The sequence below is a fragment of the Cherax quadricarinatus genome, chromosome 19 (genome assembly GCF_038502225.1).
Source record: "Cherax quadricarinatus isolate ZL_2023a chromosome 19, ASM3850222v1, whole genome shotgun sequence".
In the NCBI taxonomy this organism is placed as follows: domain Eukaryota; kingdom Metazoa; phylum Arthropoda; class Malacostraca; order Decapoda; family Parastacidae; genus Cherax; species Cherax quadricarinatus.
The window spans coordinates 13,717,356-13,741,576 of NC_091310.1; positions in this window are offsets into that span (position 1 = coordinate 13,717,356).

Below are 24,221 nucleotides of genomic sequence, written 5' to 3' on the forward strand. Positions count from 1 at the left end.
AGACAAGAGAAAGAAGGTGAGTAGATTGCAGTTTCTTGGACTGTAAGAAGGCTTTTGACACAGTTCCACAGAAGAGATTAGTGCAAAAGCTGGAGGACCAAGCAGGGAAAACAGGGAAGGCACTGCAATGGTTCAGGAAATACCTGTTGGGAAGACAACAGCGAGTCGTGGTACGTGACGAGGTGTCAGAGTGGGCACCTGTGATGAGCAGGGTTCCACAGGACCTAGGAGCAGTGTTGTTTCTCATATATGTGAACGACATGACGGAAGGAATAGACTCCAAAGTGTCCCTGTTTGAACATGATGTGAAGTTGATGAGAATTCAGTCGGTCGAGGAATAGGAAGAACTACAAAGGGATCTAGACAGGCTGCACGCCTGGTCCAGAAACTGCTTCCTGGAGTTCAACTCCACCAAGCGCAAAGTCATGAAGATTGTGGAACAGGAAAGAAGACAGCAGATAGAGTACAATCTAGGGGGCCAGAGACTAAAAACTTCACTCAAGGAAAAGGATCTTGGTGTGAGTATAACACCAGGCACATCTCATGAGGCGCACATCAGCCAAATAACTGCTGCAGCATACGGGCGCCTAGCAAACCTAAGAAGTGTTCCGACATCTCAATAAGTAGTCGTTTAGAACCCTGTAAACCGTGTACGTTAGGCCTGTATTGGAGTATGCAGCACCAGTTTGGAACCCACACCTATGAAAGCACGTAAGGAAAATAGAGAATGTGCAAAGGTTTGCAACAAGACTAGTTCCGGTGCTAAGGGGCATGTCCTAAGAGGAGAGGTTAAGTTAAATCGACCTGGCGAGATAGGGGGTTATGTTAATGACATATAAAATACTAAGAGGAATCGACAAGGTGGATAGAGACAGGTTGGTTCAGAGATGGGGCACAGCAACAAGGGGACACAGTTGGAAGTTGAAGACTCAGATGAATCACAGGGATGTCAGGAAGTATTTATTCAGTCACAGAGTTGTCAGGAAGTGGAATAGTGTGGGAAGTGATGCAGTGGAGAAAGGATCCATGCATAGCTTTAAGAAGAGGTATGATAAAGCTCATGGAACAGGAAGAGTGACCTAGTAGCGGCCAGTGAAGAGCCGGGGCCAGGAGCTGTGAATCGACCTAGCAACCATATCTAGGTGAGTACAACTAGGTGAGTACACACACATACACACACACACACGTGCGCCCGCGGTGCCAGGAGCTATGATAAGACCCTTGCAACCACATATGGGTGAGTTAATATAGGTGAATACACATACACACACACAGGGTTGCAGACTGGCAAGATTACAAGGGCAGCTGAACAGGCTGCAAGCCTGCTCCGACAAATGCCTCCTGGATTTTAACCCCACCAAGTGCAAAGCTATGAAGCTTTGGAAGGATAAAGAAGACCGCAAACGCAACACATCCTAGGGATCAAAAGCTGCAAAACTCACTCAAGGAAAATGATCTTGAGTTGTGCATCATACTGAGCACATCTCTTGAGGCGCACATCAACCAAATAACAGGAATACGTGAACGTTTGGCCCATACTGGTATATGCAGCACATGTATGGAACCCTCATCTGGTCGAACACGTCACGAAATTAAAGAAAGATCAAAAGTTTGTAACAGGACTATTCCCGGAGCTAATGGCTATGTCCTTCGTGGAAAGGTTAAGGAAACTTAACCTGACTACACTGAATGACAGCAGGGTTAGGGGGAGACATAATAACAAATAAAATACTGAGAGGATTTGACACGGTGGACAGGGGCAGAAATTTTCAGAAATAGGACACAGGAGCAAGGGGACAGAACAGGTAATTTGACAACTCAAATGAGTCATAGGGATTCTAGGAAGTATTTAATCAGCCTCAGAGTTGTCAGGAAGTGGAACAATCTGGAGAGAGAAGGAGTGGAGGCTGGATCCATACATAGCTTTAAGATGAGGAATGATAAGGCTCATGGGGTGACTAGAGTAGAGGTGGAGCCAGAAGCTATGAATCGTCCCCTACAACCACAAACAGGTGAGTGCAAATAGGTGAGAGAGCATATACACACACACACACATCAGGCCAAGTGTCTAATCGACATGTGCCTATGGCAAAATGGTCAGTACCTAACACAACACACACACACACACACACACACACACACACACACACACACACACACACACACACACACACACACACACACACACACACCAAAACAACACTGAAAAGGTTAGACAAGGCGGACAGGAAAAGTGTTTGAGAGGCGGGTCTCAGGTACACAACATCACAGTAAGAAGCTAAAAGGATAGATCAGTGGCTGGTAAGATAGGAATTCCTAAGCGTTAGGAAGTGAAATGATATAGACAGTGCCTCTACCTCTCTGTCTAGGACGTTCCTCTTCCTCACTACTCAAAGACTGAAGAAATACTTATCATCCCTGTGACTCATGTGTTTTCAGTTTCCAGCTGTAATATTGTATGCCTATTTTCCATCTCTCGAACAATCTGTCAATGTCCACCCTGTCAATTCCTTTCATTATTTTGTATGTTATTAACATATCTGCCCTGGTCTTTCTTTCCTCTAAAATTATAGCTTTAGTTCTCTTAGTCTCTACTGATGGGTCATACGTCTTAGTCGGTTAATGTGCGCCTCGTGCGATACGTTTGGTACATTGCTCACCAGAGGTCCTCCATACGAGACGTTTACAACCTTTACCACCCGAGCCTGTGCCCTTCGGTCTTCTTCCTTGCTGATCACTATTCTTCATAACTTTCCACGCGCTGGAGCTCATTTCTAACAGGCACATTAACCTTACATAATCTTATAACAAGACAAACCTTCTTTAGAGTAAAACACATCAACATTAAAAGTTTAAAGTTTAAAGAGGCATTCTCTAGCTACTGCTGAGAATTCAACAAAATTTGCAGCTACACAACTATTAAATATTTACCTTAAAAAATTAAAACGATAATCCAGTAAAAGCTAAGTAAAAACTAAGATTCGATTGAAGTGAATGACAAGTTCAGTTCCTTGGATCAAGAGCCACTCGCCAGCATGAAGGCAAACAATGCAATAATATAAAACAATGCTACACATATTTCAAATTAAAAGCGATAATGTGGCAACCACACCCTTGATTAACACCACCTTGATCCTTCTATGTAGGATAAATTAATACTTTGTAACCAATCAAGAGACGTTCCAAAGTTATATCATGGCAAGTAATTTTTGTAGAGATCACTTTAACTCTGAGGAGTGGGCACCTACGATCTTTAATTTAGCATTAGTTAACTAGGGATGAAAAATCGAAGCCGAATGGATAAGATGTTCTGAAGTTATAAATAAAAAAAATTAAATGCTTCTCGACTTCATGCTTCTCAGGCATTATGTTGTACAGTATTTTAGGGTTCATTAAACCCGTGAATATTAACAATGTTTTAAAGTGTGAGATTTCAATGTTTCTCTAGTTCTTCTTTTCTTCTACTTCAAATTCGCTAGATTGATTTTTGTGTCTTATGAAAGTTCAGTTTGATTAAATAAATCTGTTAAAATTATCCAGTTGGAAAGTATAAAGCTTAAATTTAATAAATACCGAAGTGTCTTCCAGACGTCTTCAGGAATAGACATTTCCTAGTAATTTATTAAAGGAAAGCCACTTTAATAAGATTAACAATTTAATTAACTTTGTTCATAGACAAAACCAAGTTCTCTTATAATAAAGCTCATCAACAGTAAAAAATTGAAGATTATCAGAAAAGGAATTTTCCAATATTTGCTCTGAATCCATCATTTCCAAGATTTATTTAAATATTTGACTAAAATTTCAAATTTTCATCAAAACAGTTTAAATTAATAGAATTTCTTCCATTATGGAATGAATTGTGGTTAATATTTCTGGCGGATAAGAGGAAGCTCTATTAAATGTAAACAAAACATTTCCCTGATAATGTAATAAAACTGGCAAAGAAGGACCTATTGAGCCTATAATAGCACTTTCTGGAAAGCACACACGGGCTGAGAATTTGAAACCAATCAAAAAACACATTTTCTACTTATAACACTGATTCCAATTGTTACTGATTTTATAAAAAATAATTAGTGCATTGAAAATTTCTTGCACACAACAGCACATCAGCTTAATGCGTCCCGTCCTGGCTGTTAAATATGTCTCATTAAATACTGAAGTTATCCAGAAGTGGTAGATTTAAATAAATTTTTATGATATAACGGGAATGAAAATTTTGCTCTATTTTACACAGAAAATTGGCAGATATGGAACTACACACTCGAATATTCCCCTCTCAACCATTGTCCAGTTTGACCCTTTCTTTTTTAGCGTTTGAATCTATGCCACAGAGGGACTTGGGAAGCTCTTGGAAACTCTAAGAAGTAGCAAATTCGTCCTATAATTTGAGTAATAGTGTATGTGGACATTCCAATTGTTCCTGGTACTTCGGCCAAGATTCGATACACATTCGTTGAAAATTCGTAATCGTTGGGATGAGGTCTAAGGTTGCGAACGAAATTAAAGTAGAATATTGATAAACAAAAAGAAAATTCCTGCAACCACTTGTAAGTTTCCTTTTGGAGATACCTAATAAACTTATTTTATGCGCAAAATCCGTATACGTAATACAGTATGATTTTATATGCTTTTCGTCGATTATTAGCAAAAACTCGGAAATTCTGGCACCAGTATTAACGATGGTAGCAACAGTCGCTCCCTACATTTTCCTAGCAGAGCTTCTTGCCTCAGCATCACAGACTTTTAAGCTATCAAGTGTTGGAGAACTATTACTATTTTCGGGGAAATTTACTGAACACTGTTGCTCGAGTTTTAATCTCACAAATTTGTTTTTTTCTCTACACATAAATTAATGGAGATTTTACTCGAATTTATTATATTTCAATTTATTTTTGTTTTATGAATGTTATTAAAGATTGTGTTTATTAACTTATTTTTATACTGTCATTTTGCATATTTTCCTGTTAACAATATTATTGTTTTAAAATAGTAATCATAATTGTGAATCAAAGGAAAACTTTTTCTTGACGGGAAACAACGTTTATTTCCACTCACAGAGAAACATTTATTTCCACTCACAGAGAAACATTTATTTCCACTCACAGAGAAACATTTATTTCCACTCACAGAGAAACATTTATTTCCACTCACAGAGAAACATTTATTTCCACTCACAGAGAAACAACATTTATTTCCACTCACATAGAAACATTATTTCCGCTCACAGAGAAACAACATTTATTTCCACTCACAGATAAACAAGTGTTAGTCAGAAAGAGAATACATGGTTCATCCAGCGCTATGTAAACTGAAAGACTTCAGTAAAGTTCAGACATCATCCCAAACCAGAAACGGAAATTAGTGATTCGTGTTTTGTACATGCTGAAAAAAAAGTGGTGATCTTCTCTCTTTCTATCTCACAGACCTTTGGTTTTCAATTAAATTAGTCCTCAGCTTTCTGTCTAAACTATAAATACAAAATTTGTAGGTATTTACGGACTCCTACTGTAAGGTTATGTATTTGTCTTGTCTTTTGTATCATATTTTTTTTGTATTATAGAAGAAAAGCGTTTAATGATAACGTATATAATATAATAAGAAAATGAATAATAATATGTTATATTAAAATGAATGTAATAACGAAATTATTAATTCTTCTTTTGTTAATATTTTCACCTTTGGTTAAGCTATTATTTCTGGCTTGTCATCAGAAGTCAGTATGAGTAACCAACTTAAGTTTTGTGGTAATTGTATTACTTATAAAATTAATAAAATAAATATGTGGTCCACATACAGGAAGCGCAAACATCAAGAGAAGCTTTTATTTTTGAGAATAATTATTAAAAAATATAGATAATTCAAGAAAGAGTTGCATTCACAATACACAGAAAGTTACAGGGATGTAAATTTTTCATTACTGATAATATCTGTGAGAAATAAAATAAGCCATTTTCTTTTTCAGTTTTACGTAGAGCGCAACCAAACTGAGTTTACTCTAAATAGCATTTACTCGACACTTTATACCATAAGGCAAAGTCGGAAAAAACCGCTGTTGTATAGCTTCTGAAAAGAGAAAGTAAACTTTTCTGAATCAGAACTGTAAATGACATGCAATATTCGTATATTAATCCCAGAGTTATGAATAATGAATTACGAAGTATAGTAAAGTAACGAGAAATGTAATCCTTGATACATATAAGAAATAATTCAAATATTAATACATAAATAAGATACAAAAGAAACATAAGAGAATTCAAGAGGAATCAATTTCAAACGTCGAAAATAAAGTTGAATAAAAAGAGGTGAAATATTTATTTTTAAATAATGAAAGATAAATGGAATGAAACTCAAGTTGTGTGGGATACAATGCTGAAAAACAGTCATTTATTTGACTTCTAATGACAAGATTCGACCTGTGTTGACACTTAATATTTGTGTAAATGGTTCAGAAAACCTACAAGTTGATAAATTATGTTCATCAAGCTACTGAAAATAAGCTAATCACGAAGACAATTCCTTCTTCTTCTTCTTATGACCAGAGCTTTGGTAAGATGGGTAAGGAAGAAGGATGGGTAAGGAAGAAGGATGGGTAAGGATAGAAATATTGGAAAAGGGTGTGAGGGGGGAGAGAGGATATAAAAGGTAAGTGGTCCAACCACTTTGGTGTAATTTAAAAAGTGTATGTGGAATAATAAAATATTCTTGAAGGGGTATAATACTAACCCATCAGAGTCACATAGATATAACATATATATAATTATATGACTCTCGATTGGTAGTAAATATACAAGTTGCCATTTTTTTTTTTTTTTTTTTTTTTTTTTTTTTTTTTTTTTTTTTTTTTTTTTTTTTTTTTTTTTTTTTTTTTTTTTTTTTTTTTGCGATTGCACAACGGAAATTTAAACGACAATGAAAGCAATAATTTTCTGGCCAGTTTATAAAGAATTACTTGACACAATAGCTTCTTACAAGGTGGTGTCCCGCCATAGTAAATGTAGCATAATTTTAACAGTAGAATGTTATACAAGATGTCTCCCTAATTGGGGGCGATGATTTTCTTAGTAAACATAGAAGGGTTCTGGTGTTACCCAATCATCTTCATCTGCAGGGAGGTTGATCAATATCATTGGTCGATGGTAATCGTCTTTATGGATAAAACGACTGACCCTCTGTGGGAGAGTCATTCTTTGAGTCCTGTGAGGAGGCGTATTGATGATATAATCCGTGGTATTTTCAACTTGGAGAGGATGTTCTCTATCTGGCATGTAGAGTTCTTGCATTGCATAAAGTTGTTTCTTCTTCAGGGTGTCAAGGCGTACATTTAAGGCAGTAATATCTTGTTGTACATGTAAATCTGCCATTTTAACTCTGTCTCTCCTCCTGGTGCCCGTAATGAAGCGAAGAGCTCTATTCTGGACCCGTTGCAACCGTAGCATGTTGGTTTTTGTTGTTAATGACATTGGGACACATGGGTATTCGAGTATAGGTCTTATTATCATTTTATACAGATGTTTTTTGACATGTGGAGGGGCTTGATTAAATCTAAAGAGACTGTTAAGACCGGCTTTGGCTATGTTGATCTTTTTATTTACATGAGATGTTGAGTAGAGCAGCCTGTCTATTTCATATCCCAAGATCTTGTTAGGGTTTCTAATGGCTACAGGTGTACCTCTGATGGAGATACCCCCTTTATCTTCGATGGTTGATGCAAAACATCCTATCGTGCTAACAAGGACTTTGTCAGGGCTAGTCGTAATTCTCCATCTCTTTTTCCCAATTAGATGTTCGACGAAGTTCGATATTCATTTTTTTCTATGACTCTCTCATACTTGTATTTTCCTGTTACCGGAGCTGATGAGACGACATGGATAACATCTGCAAATTGCGTTATAATTGTATCATTAAACTCTGGTTGAGGAAGGTCATTCACAAAATGTTGAATAGAATTGGACTAAGACAAGAGCCTTGTGGGACACCAGCTGTTGGTATAAAAGGCTCTGTCGACCTGCCATGAAAGGTGCGAATGATTTTTCTTTGAGTTAAGAAGTTATATATTAATCTGAGAAAAGTCCAGTTATGGTCTGGTAGGTCAATAAGTTTGTATATAAGACCATCATGTCATAAGCTATCAAAAGCTTTATGAACATCTCTGGTGGCAATTAGGGCAAGATTGCCCTGATGTTTTATACTTGCTACTGTACCGAAAATAATATTTATCGCATGATGGGTACCTCTGTGTGTTCTAAAGCCAATTTGTTTTTCAGTAAAAAGGTGATTAAACTTCATATAGTAGTTCAGTCTGTTGGAAATGATCTTCTCAAGAATAACAAAAAAAGGCACAATACCGTGACTGGAACGATACACAAATAACCCGCACATAGAAGAGAGGAGCTTACGACGACGTTTCGGTCCGACTTGGACCATTTACAAAGTCACACTAACCAGAAGTGGAGCAGGACGGCTATATATAGGCAGGAAGAGGTAGTGGTGGTAGTAGTAGTAGTAGTGGTAGTAGTAGTAGTAGTAGTAGTAGTAGTAGTAGTGGTAGTAGTGGGGAACTAAGGAGGAGGAGCCAGTCAAATATAAAGAAAGGGGAGCACTGCAAGGGAGCTAGGTGCCCACAGAGAGAGAGCAAGTGCACAGAGGTGGGGGGAAGGGAAAGTGATGAAATAAATAATGAAGGAACAGAAACACGCGACAACCATCCTGTAGACTAGTCTCTGCTAAAACTGTCTTCCCTACTTCCAACTTTAACAGTCGCCGTCTTGTTGAATCCTTTCTAATACACAACTTTCCTTGCATGAATCTTAGTCCTGGCTTCGTCTCTGTAGATGCCTTCCTCTCCCACTACATTGTAAAATGCTCCAAACTTCAGAACACCCGTGACTTAACCTGATTCCTCATTTTTTTCTTCTTCTCCCTCTTCCCCTTTCCTCTTTCCTTTTTTTTGTCTTTCTTCTGTCGCGTGTTTCTGTTCCTTCATTATTTATTTCATCACTTCCCCTTCCCCCCACCTCTGTGCACTTGCTCTCCCTCTGTGGGCACCTAGCTCCCTTGCAGTGCTCCCCTTTCTTTATATTTGACTGGCTTAGTTCCCAACTACTACCACTACTACTACTACTACTACTACTACTACTTCTACCACTGCTACTACTACTACTACTACCACCACCACTACCTCTTCCTGCCTATATATAGCCGTCCTGCTCCACCTCTGGTTAGTGTGACTTTGTAAATGGTCCAAGTCGGACCGAAACGTCGTCGTAAGCTCCTCTCTGCTATGTGCTGGTTATTTGTGTATCTTCTCAAGAACGTTTCCAGTGACTTCAAGTAAAGATATAGGTCTATAGTTCCCTGGTTGATGGATGTCTTTATTGGGCTTAGCAAGAAAGATCATCCTAGCAGTCTTAAAAACAACTGGAAAGTGTCCTGAGGCCAAAATGGCATTAAAGATATTAACCAAAGACTGTTTACAATTTCTGGGTAGGAACTTTATTTCTTTCATTGTTATTCCGCATTCTTCCAATAACCTGACTCATCTCGAGTAATGTAATAGGTCTAGTAAGCGGGTGGGCATCTTCAAGAGTTGATGTATCGATGGGAGGTAGTGGTTGTAGATCATCTAAGTTCTCATCTCTCCATTCATTTACCAACTGATAGTGATTATTGTTAAATCGACGACTGTTATTGTGGGAGAGAATTTTCTCCCATGCATCACTCATCAAATTAGCCTAGTCCTGTGGATCATCAAGTTTAATCTCAACATCTTCATCATCCTCGTCAGTGAAGGTATGAATTAGGTGGTTAGGAGCCTTGTGCTTTGCCCCTAAAAGTTGTCGGATCTTACTCCAAAATTTTGCTGGCTCACGTTTATACTGATTAGCTTGGAGAACTAGCAATTTCCATAAGTCACGTTTGTGATGACTAATCATGTTAATTAATTCTTGCCTTAATCTGTGCAATGTAGCTACTGGTGGTTGTCGCGTACAGATAATTTCTCAAAGAGTCTTTAATTTCCCTCGTAGGTTTATATTGTTGGTAGATCTTTGTGGAAGCTAATTGGCAAGTTGCATTAGTATCATCAATTATTCGATTTGAAGGGACCTGATCGAGTCGTCAATTGCAGTGGAAGGTAGATTTTCCAGCGACACAATTTCATCGTCACCCAGAAATGCCCTGAAGGGGTCAAATCCTAGGGTGTTGAGATTGGGTTTAGGAGGTACAGGTAAATAACAAAAAAGGCACATACCGTGACTGGAACGATACACAAATAACCCGCACATAAAAGAGAGAAGCTTAGGACGACGTTTGGGTCCGACTTGGACCATTGACAAAGTCACACTAACCAGAAGTGGAGCAGGACAAACAGTTCTGTACCGACAAGATGAAATTAAGACACATGCGCAACACCCGGGCATCCCCATCGTAGACGTTTCGCCATCCAGCCAGCCACTGGATGGCGAAACGTCCACAACAAAGACAACCAGACGCCGCACTCTCTCCGACCTCTGTCCTCCTGACTTTGACCTTGTTCAACGGTTTCGTGTCATCTGTCCCTCTCTTCCCTATTTCTATGGCCTTCCCAAAACTCATAAACCTGATATTCCTCTTCGTCCTATCATATACTCTAGAGGTTGTTTCTCTTATTCTCATGCTTCTTGGCTGGCCAAAACCCTCACTCCCTTTCTTTGTACTTTTTCTCCTGCCCACCTCCGTCACTCTCAAGACTTCATTGAACGGGTTCGCTCTCTCCCAACCTGTAAGATGCTTAGTCTTGACGTTGAGTCCCTCTTCACCAATGTCCCTCTTGATTATGTCCTTGATTTCCTTAGTGAGAAGGCCCATGAAGGGTTTCTTCATCTCCCTATACCTACTGATGTCTTTCTTGATCTTATCCGCCTCTGTGTGGACTCTAACTCCTTTTTCTTCCAAGGGAAATATTATTTTCAAACCTTCGGTGTCGCTATGGGCTCTCCTCTCTCTCCTGTCCTTGCTAATCTTTACATGGAATACTTCGAGACTGTTCTTCTTCCTACCCTCGATGTGCAACCTTCACTCTGGCTCCGCTATGTGGATGACATCTTTGTTCTGTGGCCTCATGACTCCAGTCTCTTCCAACCTTTTCTTGAAGCTCTTAATAATCTTGCCCCTTCCATTAAGTTTAAAGCTGAATGGGAATCTAATTCCTTTCTTCCTTTCCTTGATGTCCATGTCCACCGCTCAGATACAGGTTTTTCCTTTTCCGTTTACCTAAAACCTATGCACAGTGGCATGTACATTCACTACTTTTCCTATCATGCTTCCCCTGTCAAGAAAAGTGTTCTTATCTCCCTCTTTCTCCGTGCCCTCCTCATCTGTGATCCTCAGTTCCTTCCAGCAGAAATTTCCACTTTTCATAATTCGTTTTCCCGTCTTGGCTACCCTTCCCATTTCATAGACTCTGCCCTCTCACGTGCTAAACGCAATTTCTTCTCTCCCAAACTCTCTACTCCTGGAAACTCTTCTATCCTTTGCCTTCCCTACTTTTCCGGTCTTTCTAATCTCAACAATTTTCTCCGTCCCTTAGACGTCAAGCTTACCTTCCGCCAGACTAACACTCCTAGCACTAATCTCGTTCATATCTCTCCTCCCTCTACAGATGTTCCTGGTGTCTACTCTATTTCTTGCTCCTCCTGTCCTCTTCAATACTTCGGAGAAACTGGTCGATCTCTTTCTGACAGACTTAGGGAGCACAAAAATAGTGTTAGGCTTGCCGACACTAACAATGCTCTTTTCTGTCACGTAAGAGATCACAGTCATCCTATTGACTGGTCTTTTGCTAAAACTGTCTTCCCTACTTCCAACTCGAACAGTCGCCGTCTAGTTGAATCCTCTCTTAATACACAACTTTCCTTGTATAAATCTTGGCCCTGGCTTCGTCTCTGTAGATGCCTTCCTCTCCCACTACATTATAAAATGCTCCAAACTTCAGAACACCAGTGACTTAACCTGACTCCTAATTTTTTCTTTTTATTCTTTTTTTTTCTTCTTCTCCCTCTTCCCCTTTCCTCTTTCCTTTTCTCCTCTGGGTTGTCTTTCTCTCTTCTGCCTCGTGTTTCTGTTCCTTCTTCATTTATTTCACCACTTCCCCTTTCACGCACCTCTGTGCGCTTGCTCTCCCTCAGTGGGCACCTAGCTCTCTTGCAGTGCTCCCCTTCCTTTGTATTTGACTGGCTCGTCCTCCTTATTTCCCAATTCTACCACTACTACTACCTCTTCTACTACCTCTACTACTACTACAACTACTGATAAAATTAAGACACATGTGCGGAGTCTGGTTGTCTTTGTTGTGGGCGTCTACGATAGGGATGCCCGGGTGTTGCGCATGTGCCTTAATTTCATCTTGTCGGTATTATATACCATTCTTGTACTACTACTACTACTACTACTACCACCACCTCTTCCTGCCTATATATAGCCGTCCTGCTCCACTTCTGGTTAGTGTGACTTTGTCAATGGTCCAAGTCGGACCGAAACGTCGTCTTAAGCTTCTCTCTTTTATGTGTGAGGTACAGGTATTCTAAATGAAAAAGTTTGTAGTTGTATTAAAACCGGGATATGGTCAGAACCTACGTTTCCACCAGGAGAGATACGACAATGAAAGAGGTCACAGTCTCTGTTTATCAGGACTATATCTGGTGTCCCTGGATGAGGACCAATGTACGATTTAAAGAATGGGCCTTGAAATGACAAGTTTCTGGCTGTCATGATATTAAATAGTTGTTTTCCTTTTAAGTCACCCAGTGGAATACCAGCTCCACAGTTGAAGAGGGCAGGGTGATGAGCATTAAAATCTCCCGCTAGAATTGTTGGAATATTTCTGCTTAATATCCTATGTAGAGGAATTGACTCTATATATTGTTGTCTCGGGGGAAAATATCCAGTTCCTATCACTAGTTGGCCATGAGACGTCATCATTTCTATTGCAAGAATGTTATCTTCATCAATATGAATATTTTTAAATGCAAAACCTAATTTAACTAAGATGGCTACGCAACTATAGGGTCCTCTCGATTTCTCCACAGTAGAGTAACCACGTAATTTAATATGCTGATCAACTCTCGCAGCTGTCTCATTCAAGATTATAACATCGGGATAGTAATTATGTAGTTCAACCTCAAGGAGGTAACGGTTATTAAAGAAATGTTGAACATTAAGTTGGAAAATTGTAATCCCCATTATTTCTTGCACTTCGCTCGTGTACTGCGGTCTGAACGCCTGCAAGTAATGTCATGTTTGGTATCCACACTATCACTGCTGGACTCGTCAAGGGGAGGAGGGATGTTCTGCGTAGTTGCTTGTGTATTAAAAGTGTCATCATCCTCACTAGAATTGGTAATATTAAGAGAATCATTAGAGCATTAGAGTCATCATCATAAAACTGAGATGTGATAGTCCCAGTTTCAGGAAGCAGAGGGTCGTGAGAGTTAATGGGAGACTGTGGAGCCTCCAAGGGAAAATTTGGTAGGCCAGGTGAATTACCCTGGGAAAGTTCCTGTTCAACAGGATCAGCTGCAATAGCGGAAGAGTAAGCACCAATCTCTGGGGCATCGTTGGGGTCAGGTATTGACTCATCGGGTTGAGGGGAGTTGACAACCTGGGTATGCGAGGTGGGTGATTCCTGGACAAGGGATGACTTACGCTTATTTGTAGAAGTAGAGTAGGGTACATACTTCTTGTTATGAGAAGGCTGGGCCATAATAACCTTAACATTATCTGGGATAGTAATAGGAGTGATCCCATTAGCCATTAACAAATCATTTAAAATCTTAGAGCAGAGTTGAATGTCACCACCTGCTATGTCTTTGGCCATCATATACATTAGTTGTGCTCTCGTCATATCCCCGGCTGAGGATACCTGAGACATGGGGGTGAGGCTGAATCTTGCTGTTGCGTTTGTGTATGTTGTAGGTGAGAGTTAGATTGGGGCACTCCAAGAGGGGCAGAATTCCAAACATTGGAACCAGTGGAAGAGACCTGAGGAGTCCCACTAGATCCAGGCAAAGCTGGGAAGGAAGTTTGGGACATTGTTGGAGGTGCCTCGGGAGTGTTCTTAGAATTGGACAGTTTCTTAGCTTCAAGAATTTTCTGCATTTCCTTTTTCCTCTCGGGGCAGGTAGCAGAAACAGCATGATGTTTTCCATTGCAGAGGACACACTTGGGTTTAGTTTTGTTATTACAATCTTCAAAAGATTGTTGCCCAGAGCATATGCTGCAAATCAGTGCTTGGGTACTGCATTTGTTGGTGGTATGACCAAATGCGTAACATTTGTAACATTGTGTAACACTGACAAACCGCTCAAGAGAGATTTGGTCAGGTGTACATCTGGTGCCAAAACATTTGAAGCCATTTTGGCACACTAGTTTGGCTTCTTCAGGTGTCTCAAGTATTAATTTTAATGTCTCATGGTTGTTGCCGGTTTAGAAAATTTATGTGCTTGGACAGCATGAAATTTTGAATTCTCTGCATTAAAGTCAGCAATAAGTTCATTCACTGTGCTATCTCTCATGATGCTGTTAATTCTGGCAACAAACACAGTTCGCTGAGCTTGATAGCTTTCAGGTGCAATTAGATGGATCCCAAAAGTCTTCAAATTGTCCAGGACGTCCTGCTTAAGTAGTTGAAGTAACTCTTCTTCAGAAGAGAGGAGAAGTACTACCCCAGCTTGAGTTGCAAAAACATCCACTGGAGCAACAGTTGAATTTGAGCAAATGCATGCTAAAATTTCTTTCCTCGTCTTTTGGTTTTCATCAACCCGTAATCTTACTCTTATCCGCGCCATGATGTCCAGGAAGGTACATCTGGCACATAAGTTACTTTAACAAAAAGGGTCTTTCTTTAGTGTTAGTCTAACATCTTATTTCAGCTGACTTATGAAGGTCAGCCCCTAAGATAGCCTACCCTCGAGTGGTGAGGGGGACACAGGGCACAAGGCAAAGATCGACCGGATTTTAAAAAACCACACGGGTTTCCGGATGGTCAAAATGCCTTGTGTTAACTCGCCAAAGCGAAGTTGCCGAAAAAGAAGATGATAGAAAAGTCAGAAGGATAGCAATGTATGTAGTGTGTTACTGTGTGAGCCAGTACTCACCTATTTGTACTCACCTATTTGTGGTTGCAGGGGTCGAGTCTTAGCTCTTGGCCCCGCCTCTTCACCGGTTGCTACTGGGCCCTCTCTCTTCCCGCTCCATGAGCTTTATCTAACCTCATCTTAAAACTGTGTATGGTTCCTGCCTCCACTACGTCATTTTCTAGGCTATTCCACTGCCTGACAACTCTATGACTGAAGAAATACTTCCTAATATCTCTCTGACTCATTTGTGTCTTCAACTTCCAATTGTGGCCTCTTGTTTCTGTGTCCCCTCCCTGGAACATCCTGTCTTTGTCCACCTTGTCTATTCCACGCAGTATTTTATATGTCGTTATCATGTCTCCCCTGACCCTCCTGTCCTCCAGTGTCGTCAGGCCGATTTCCCTTAATCTTTCTTCATAGGACATTCCCCTTAGCTCTGGAACTAACTTTGTCGCAAACCTTTGTACTTTCTCTAGTTTCTTGACGTGCTTTATCAAGTGCGGGTTCCAAACAGGTGCTGCATACTCCAATATGGGCCTGACATACACGGTGTACAGTGTCTTGAACGATTCCTTAGTAAGGTATCGGAATGCTGTTCTCAGGTTTGCCAGGCGCCCATATGCTGCAGCAGTTATCTGATTGATGTGTGCTTCCGGAGACATGCTCGGTGTTATACTCACCCCAAGATCTTTCTCCTTGAGTGAGGTTTGTAGTCTTTGGCCACCTAGCCTATACTCTGTCTGTGGTCTTCTGTGCCCTTCCCCTATCTTCATGACTTTGCATTTGGCAGGATTAAATTCGTAAAGCCATTTGCTGGACCAGGTGTCCAGTCTGTCCAAGTCTCTTTGAAGTCCTGCCTGGTCCTCATCAGATTTAATTCCCCTCATTAACTTCACATCATCCGCAAACAGGGACACTTCTGAGTCTAACCCTTCCATCATGTCGTTCACATATACCAAAAATAGCACTGGTCCAAGGACCAACCCCTGTGGGACCCCGCTCGTCACAGGTGCCCACTGTGATACATCATTACGTACCATGACTCGTTGTTGCCTCCCTGTCAGGTATTCTCTGATCCATTGCAGTGCCCTTCCTGTTATATGCGCCTGATGCTCTAGCTTCTGCACTAATCTCTTGTGAGGAACTGTGTCAAAGGCCTTCTTGCAGTCCAAGAAGATGCAATCAACCCACCTCTCTCTCTCGTGTCTTCTGTTATTTTATCATAAAACTCCAGAAGGTTTGTGACACAGGATTTGCCTTCCATGAATCCGTGCTGGTTGGCATTTATACTCTTGTTCCGTTCCAGGTGCTCCACCACTCTCCTCCTGATAATCTTCTCCATAACTTTGCATACTATACACGTCAATGACACAGGTCTATAGTTTAGTGCCTCTTTTCTGTCTCCTTTTTTAAAAATGGGAACTACATTTGCCGTCTTCCATACCTCAGGTAGTTGCCCAGTTTCCAGGGACATGTTGAAGATTGTGGTAAGTGGCACGCACAACATATCTGCTCCCTCTCTAAGGACCCACGGGGAGATGTTGTCCGGTCCCATTGCCTTTGAGTTATCGATGTCCCTTAGCAGTTTCTTCACCTCCTCCTCATCTGTATGTATGTCGTCCAACACTTGTTGGTGTATTCCTTGCTGGTGTCCCCATCTGGTCTGTCCCCCCAGAGTCCTTCCTGTCTCTACTGTAAATACTTCCATAAATCTCGTGTTGAGCTCCTCACATACCTCTTGATCGTTTCTTGTGAATTCTCCACCTTCTTTCCTCAGCCTTATCACCTGGTCCTTGACTGTTGTCTTCCTCCTAATGTGGCTATACAGCAGTTTCGTGTCAGATTTGACTTTCGATGCTATGTCGTTTTCATACTGTCGCTGGGCCTCCCTCCTTATCTGCGCATACTCGTTTCTGGCTCTTCTAGTAATCTCCTTGTTTTCCTGGGTCCTATGCCTCCTGTACTTTTTCCATTCTCTGTTGCACTTAGTTTTTGCCTCCCTACACCTTCGGGTAAACCAAGGACTCGTTTTGGTCTTCCTTTTATTTCTGTTTCCCTTGGGAACAAGCCTTTCCTCTTCCTCCTTGCACTTTGTTGCCACATATTCCATCATCTCGTTTACTGATTTTCCTACCATTTCTCAGTCCCACTGAACCTCCTGCAAGAAGTTTCTCATGCCTGTGTAGTCCCCCCTTTTATAGTTTGGCCTGTCCCCTTCAGTTCCTGTTACCTTCTCCACTTGTAACTCTACTATATAATCAAAACTCAGAACCACGTGATCGCTAGCTCCAAGGGGCCTCTAGTAAGTGATGTCCTCAATGTCTGAACTGTTCAAGGTGAACACAAGATCCAGTCTTGCTGGCTCGTCCTCCCCTCTCTCTCTGGTTGTGTCCCTGACATGTTGATGCATGAGGTTTTCAAGTACCACATCCATCATCTTGGCTCTCCATTTTTCGGGACCCCCATGTGGCCCCAGGTTTTCCCAGTCGATCTCCCTGTGGTTGAAATCGCAGTGTAGATGTTTGGGTTAGGGGAGGATGGGGAAGGATGGGGGGATAGGGAAGAGAGGGGTGAACAAGCAAGCAAGTCACCGCCTTACCCTCTTGATGGGATGGGGCTCGAAGTGACTGCAAGCAAGTTTCCTCTCAGCTCTGGTCAAGAACTACTCAGGATAACCCAAGAAAAATCTCGAGTAACAGTGTTCAGAGTTGCTCTGCTCGAGAATTACTCAGGATAACTGAAGAGCAGGAACGACGACGTCTTCTCTCCACGGCGGCTTCTCTCTGTGTTTTTCGTGTCTGTGTCCAATTCCTTACTACCATGCAAAGCCACAAGCGAAGATGAGAGTAGGGAGAGAAGAGGAGAAAGTAATAACAAAAATAATAATAATAATAATAATAATAATAATAATAATAATAATAATAATAATAATAATATCTTTATTTACTACATGTACATGGTATACAGATCCCACCAGACAAAGCATCAGGAGAGAAGAAGAAGAGGAGATTCCATAGGATAACAATGGCAAAATAGGTTAAGAATAGAAATTTTTCCTGAAATAGAGCATCAACAAACAGAGGCGGAGAAGAGGCGGTAAATGTCACAAAACATAAAAGCAACTGAGGAAAAGAGGAGGAAGGTATCCTAAGATAGCATAACAGAATGGGTCAGAACAAGAATCCATCAGAATATGTTAATTGGAGTAAGATGATAAGTCACAGTAACATTAAATTAAAAAGAAAGATAAGAAGATAGATGGATAACTACAGCAAAGTAGCTTAATAAGAAGAAAATGCCATGAGACAGAATATCAGCCAAAAGAAGAGGAAACTGTCACATGACAGGAGATGAAGCAAAGAGAATAGGTTAAGAAGGAAGGTGTCACAAGTCTTACAAGCAGCTAGAAAAGAGGAGACACGGAAGAGGAGAAAGATGAATAGATAGAAGAAGTACACGGAACAATTTAAGATAAAGGAGGAAGATTTCATAAGTCAGCTGCAGCTAGCAGCAGAGGAGAAAGATGCTTCAAAATGGCCAACTAAAGTAATAAGGGAGACATCCACAAGGTATACCATTCCATTGTATGGTCAACCCTAACCAGAACCACCATGGCCTTCTTCATCAAGGACCGAAGTGCCTGGAGAAAGAGAAAAGCATTAGAATGTATGAAATAATACCTATAAGAAAAAAGTGGAACCTTGTAAAACAGTGAGAATATAAGTTTGTATATTCGCCTATTTTTTACTCCCTTGCAGAGGTAGTCTCATCTTCTGGCTCAAATTTTTACCTAGCCAATTGTTGTGTGCTTGCTCCTGATCCTCGTCGGCCCTGTCATATCAGTTCGTAAAACTGTATGAACCCTGCCTCTTGTACTGCTTCGGAAAAGTCATTCAACTTCCTAACTATTCCAGTCTTAAAAGATACATCCTGACATCCCTGTGATTCATTTGTGTCTTTAACTTCTGGCTGTGGCCTCGTGAACCAGTTTTCTTCCTCACGAATACTTTATCTCTGTCCACAGGTCTTCTAAGTATTTTGTGTATTTTTATCATATCTTCCTGATTTTCCCATTCTAAATGTCATCAGGTTTACTTTTATCTTTTCATATAGCTCATTCCTCTCAGCTCTGGGACAAAGTTTTATTGTTTATTCACTTTCTCCAGGTTCTGAATTTGCTTTACCTGGAAACGGTTCCATACAATTGCTACATACTTAAAAATAGGTTTTCAGTTCTCATCTTCAGTTATGTATACATCTGATTCTTTCGGTATACATCTGAGTCTTTCTCTTCTGGCATGTCGTTCGCAAATACCAGGAGTAATACTGATCATAATACTGATCTATCCGGAACCCCACTCCTTGCATATTGCCATTCTAAATTCTCTAACAGTCACTCTTTGTCTTCCCATATGATATACCTTTGTCTACTGCAACACAGTCCCGTTAGGTACAGTATTAAATGCTTTCTTCCAGTTCAAAAATATGCAGCCCAACTATCCCTCTCTTTACTCCATTTTTCAGTGCCATAGAGTTGAGCAGGTTTGTGAGTCAAGATCTGCCATCTCTGCAACCATGCTGGATATTATTTTCTGAACGATATTGTAGCCCTTGTGAACACACGATATGAGAACAGGCGTATCTTAAATGCATTGAGCCAACGTGTTCCAATTACTATCACACCGCATGCATCATAGGAGACTTTCGTTGTAGCCAGGTGGCTCATCTCAGAAACTTGAAATAAGCCACCTGGCTTCAACAGACGTCTCCTTCTGTCACGCATGTTGTGTGGCAATAATTGAAAAACATAGGCTCCACCATTCTACTTTTGATTACTGTATTTACCTCACATTGCATGCATGTCTGTCTCTTTTCGTAAATAAGGGGACTACGTTCACTATGCTCCAAATTTATTGTAACGGTGCAGTATCCATTGTCTCGTAGGTATTAACTAATGGTTCATATTGATCTGCTCCATTTTGCAGAGTTCATTTTGACACTTTGTAGAAGCCCATTGCTCTTGGTGTACCCAGCTTGCTCCCTCCCCCCCCCAAAAAAAAAAAATCGTATGATGCATGTATGGTTTCGGTTAACCATTAGTGTAACCTTGGTCTTTGACTATTTGGTGATGCCTGTGTTTCCACTGAGAACGCCTCGTTAAATAATTTGTTCAACTGTCACAGACTTCTTGTTTCTTTTGTGCTCTCCTCCTTGCTTCCTTAATCTTATTAACTTGTCTTTTCCTGCTGTCTCCCCTCTGATGTGACTGAAGCAGTTTCAGTTCAGACTCAGCTTTTGCGACTATGTCATTATTAAAATTTTGCTGAGCTTTTCATATCACCCGTGTGTATTCATGTATGACTTTTCTGCTTTGTTTATTCAGTCCTGGGGCTTCCATGATTTGGTACGTTCGGTTTTTTCCTCTCCGCATCTTTACTGAACTTTGACATCTATTTTATTGTCATCATCGATTTCTAGGAATGAAACTCTCCATCTTTTAACACCTTATGACTAGAACATATATGAGTGCAGAGGAACTGCAGTAGGCAGGTCCTACTAAATCCATCCCATCCTTCTCAAGTATTCTTCTAATATTTTAAGGAAGTTTCCAAAAGTTTTAGGTTCAATTAATCAAGTTGGTATTTAATTCCACTCATCTACAACTCTACTGTCAAGCTAGTACTTTCCAATATCCTTTCTACATTTGAATTTATCCAACTGCAATCGATTGTTCTGCATTCCTTATATATTAAATTCTTCTAGAATACTTATGTACACCTATTTATTTTATACCTGTCTTCAGCTTGTGTACTTCGAACATATTTTCCCCCTCTTTCTATGTTTTTCAAAAGTGTGCATTTATAGGTCTCTCATTTTATCCTTGTACGATTACTTTTCATTGGATTAATTTGTTTTTGTTTTTCTTCTCTGTATGTAATACAATATATATCCTGTTTAGTAGTTTGGGGACCAGAATAAAGCAGCAAAATCAAAGTGAGGACTTACTCAATTATTTCAATCAATGATTTCCCTTTCACTTCCCATACCTCTTGTATTTTATTCAGAAACTCTCTCTTCCCTTCATAGTTTCGTCTTCTGAAATAGGTTTCTTCCATCCCCACTCTACCTGCTAATGCTTCCTCAGTGTTTATTTAGACAAGATATTCATAATTCGGTATTGTACGGTTGCTTGCACCCAAAGGCCTCTCATATTCAATTACACTTATATAAATGTATCTAAGGTGAATACTAGATCCAAGCTTGCTGTATCCTTAATATACTGACGCTAAGCTTTCTTCACCACCTCCGCTTTAGTCTTTACATTTCTCGTCTTCCATGTGGGTCCCGGTTCTTCTAGCATATTTCTCTCTGCTGGAAATCTCCCAGTATTAGCAGCATTGCTCTTTGGCATATCAGCTCTTATTTCTGCTTCCACTATTTTGCCAATCATTCATTTGCTATTTTCATATTTCTGTCTTGATCTCCTATTAAAGGGATACGGGGATATTTTTATATCATAGTTGCTGCTATTGATTGTGTCCACTATGTATTCATTTGATTCTTTCTTGTTTACTCATTTCATCTTTCGAATCTAAACTGGTTTCCTGTGAACAGCGCGACTCTTGAAGCTGTTTTCTCTTTCTTACTTTATCACTTGGAACGCTGATGGGAATATGGGATCCGTTATCATTTCATTGTTTTTCGTGTTTGAGATAATTAGGATATCAAAGAAACCCTCTGCTAAAGTTGTTTCAGTTGAGAAGAGGCAAAAGGTGAAGCTGTAGTTGTTGTGCCCCTCAAGGGAGGTTCTTTGATGATGGTGAGGGGCTCTTGATCAACGGAATTGGATCTGTGCTCCAGTTCCCTTGAAGTAAGCTTGAATACCTTCCAACCTCCCTCCCCCCACACGCGCTGTATAATCCTAGGAGTTTAGCGCTCCCCATGATAATATAATAATAATAACAATAATAATAATAATGTGGTTGTGTGCAGTGTTACATGGGAGGTGTCAGGGGTTGTAATTTTAAATAGGGGCAGGAAGAGAGAGTGTTACGTTCGGAGAAGTGGACATGGGTCTTGAGTTGGGCCTCCTAAGACAAAAGATAGGAGGGATTTTTGGATGCTGGGTGTTCATTCTGTTACTACAAGCACTGTTTATCGTTCCTGTACCTTACGACTTTTTTATGTAGTTTCTGAACTGTTCTCTTCCATTTACAGCCTGTCTCACACTAGGTATATACAGCAATATCTAGTAACCAGACAGAATGATTAGTAAATGTTTGCCTTTACAATGCTTGTCGATCTTCTGAAATGATTCCACCTACTCTTTGTTTACCATATCTTCTAAACATTCATTGAATATCATGTGAGACCCCTTTTTCACTCAGCTCTTTCTTAAATTAGTATCAGCCTCCATAAGCCCATATATCTCGTATTATCTTTCCCACCAGATTGCCTCGTCTGCTATCATCAGTTTCCGCGCTGTCACTCTTATTACCTTCTTTGCCTGCTAGTCTCCTGAGAGTTTCTCTGCTAATGAATTTTCTCTTTTACTCTTTCTTGAGTCCAGTTTTCCTGCTTTTTCATCATTATTACTACCCAATACACACCTCAGCTCATTTTCTCTAACCTTTTCATTTCCTCTTTCAGTCATTGAACTTGTTCTTTTATATAAAGGTATAATTTTCTCTTTTTCAGAGGAATCTTTCTTAACATTTATTGACAGTTCCTATACTGTTTACTTAATACATCATTATTATCACATTTAAGTGTTACAAGCCGCCCTCTTGTCTACCCTCTTCATCACGATTTTTTGTAGTTTTTCCTATTTACAATTGTCTCGTCTAAGTCCCACATGGTTCAGTAAAAAAACTGATCATGTAATGTGGAAACATCCAGGTGATGGAGTGACTCTCAGTGATGATGGTGATGGAGAGACTCTCAGTGATGATGGTGATGGAGAGACTCTCAGTGATGATGGTGATGGAGAGACTCTCAGTGATGATGGTGATGGAGTGACTCTCAGTGATGATGGTGATGGAAAGACTCTCAGTGATGATGGTGATGGAGTGACTCTCAGTGATGATGGTGATGGAGAGACTCTCAGTGATGATGGTGATGGAGAGACTCTCAGTGATGATGGTGATGGTGAGAGTCTCAGTGATGATGGTGATGGAGTGACTCTCAGTGATGATGGTGATGGAGAGACTCTCAGTGATGGTGATGGAGAGACTCTCAGTGATGATGGTGATGGAGTGACTCTCAGTGATGATGGTGATGGAGTGACTCTCAGTGATGATGGTGATGGAGAGACTCTCAGTGATGATGGTGATGGAGAGACTCTCAGTGATGATGGTGATGGAGTGACTCTCAGTGATGATGGTGATGGAGAGACTCTCAGTGATGATGGTGATGGAAAGACTCTCAGTGATGATGGTGATGGAGTGACTCTCAGTGATGATGGTGATGGAGAGACTCTCAGTGATGATGGTGATGGAGAGACTCTCAGTGATGATGGTGATGGAGTGACTCTCAGTGATGATGGTGATGGAGAGACTCTCAGTGATGATGGTGATGGAGTGACTCTCAGTGATGATGGTGATGGAGAGACTCTCAGTGATGATGGTGATGGAGAGACTCTCAGTGATGATGGTGATGGAGTGACTCTCAGTGATGATGGTGATGGAGAGACTCTCAGTGATGATGGTGATGGAGAGACTCTCAGTGATGATGGTGATGGAGAGACTCTCAGTGATGATGGTGATGGAGAGACTCTCAGTGATGATGGTGATGGAGAGACTCTCAGTGATGATGGTGATGGAGAGAGTCTCAGTGATGATGATGGAGAGACTCTCAGTGATGATGGTGATGGAGAGAGTCTCAGTGATGATGATGGAGAGACTCTCAGTGATGATGGTGATGGAGTGACTCTCAGTGATGATGATGATGGAGAGACTCTCAGTGATGATGGTGATGGAGAGACTCTCAGTGATGATGGTGATGGAGAGACTCTCAGTGATGCTGGTGATGGAGAGACTCTCCGTGATGATGGTGTTGGACAGACTCACCGTGATGATGCTCATGGAGAGACTCTCAGTGATG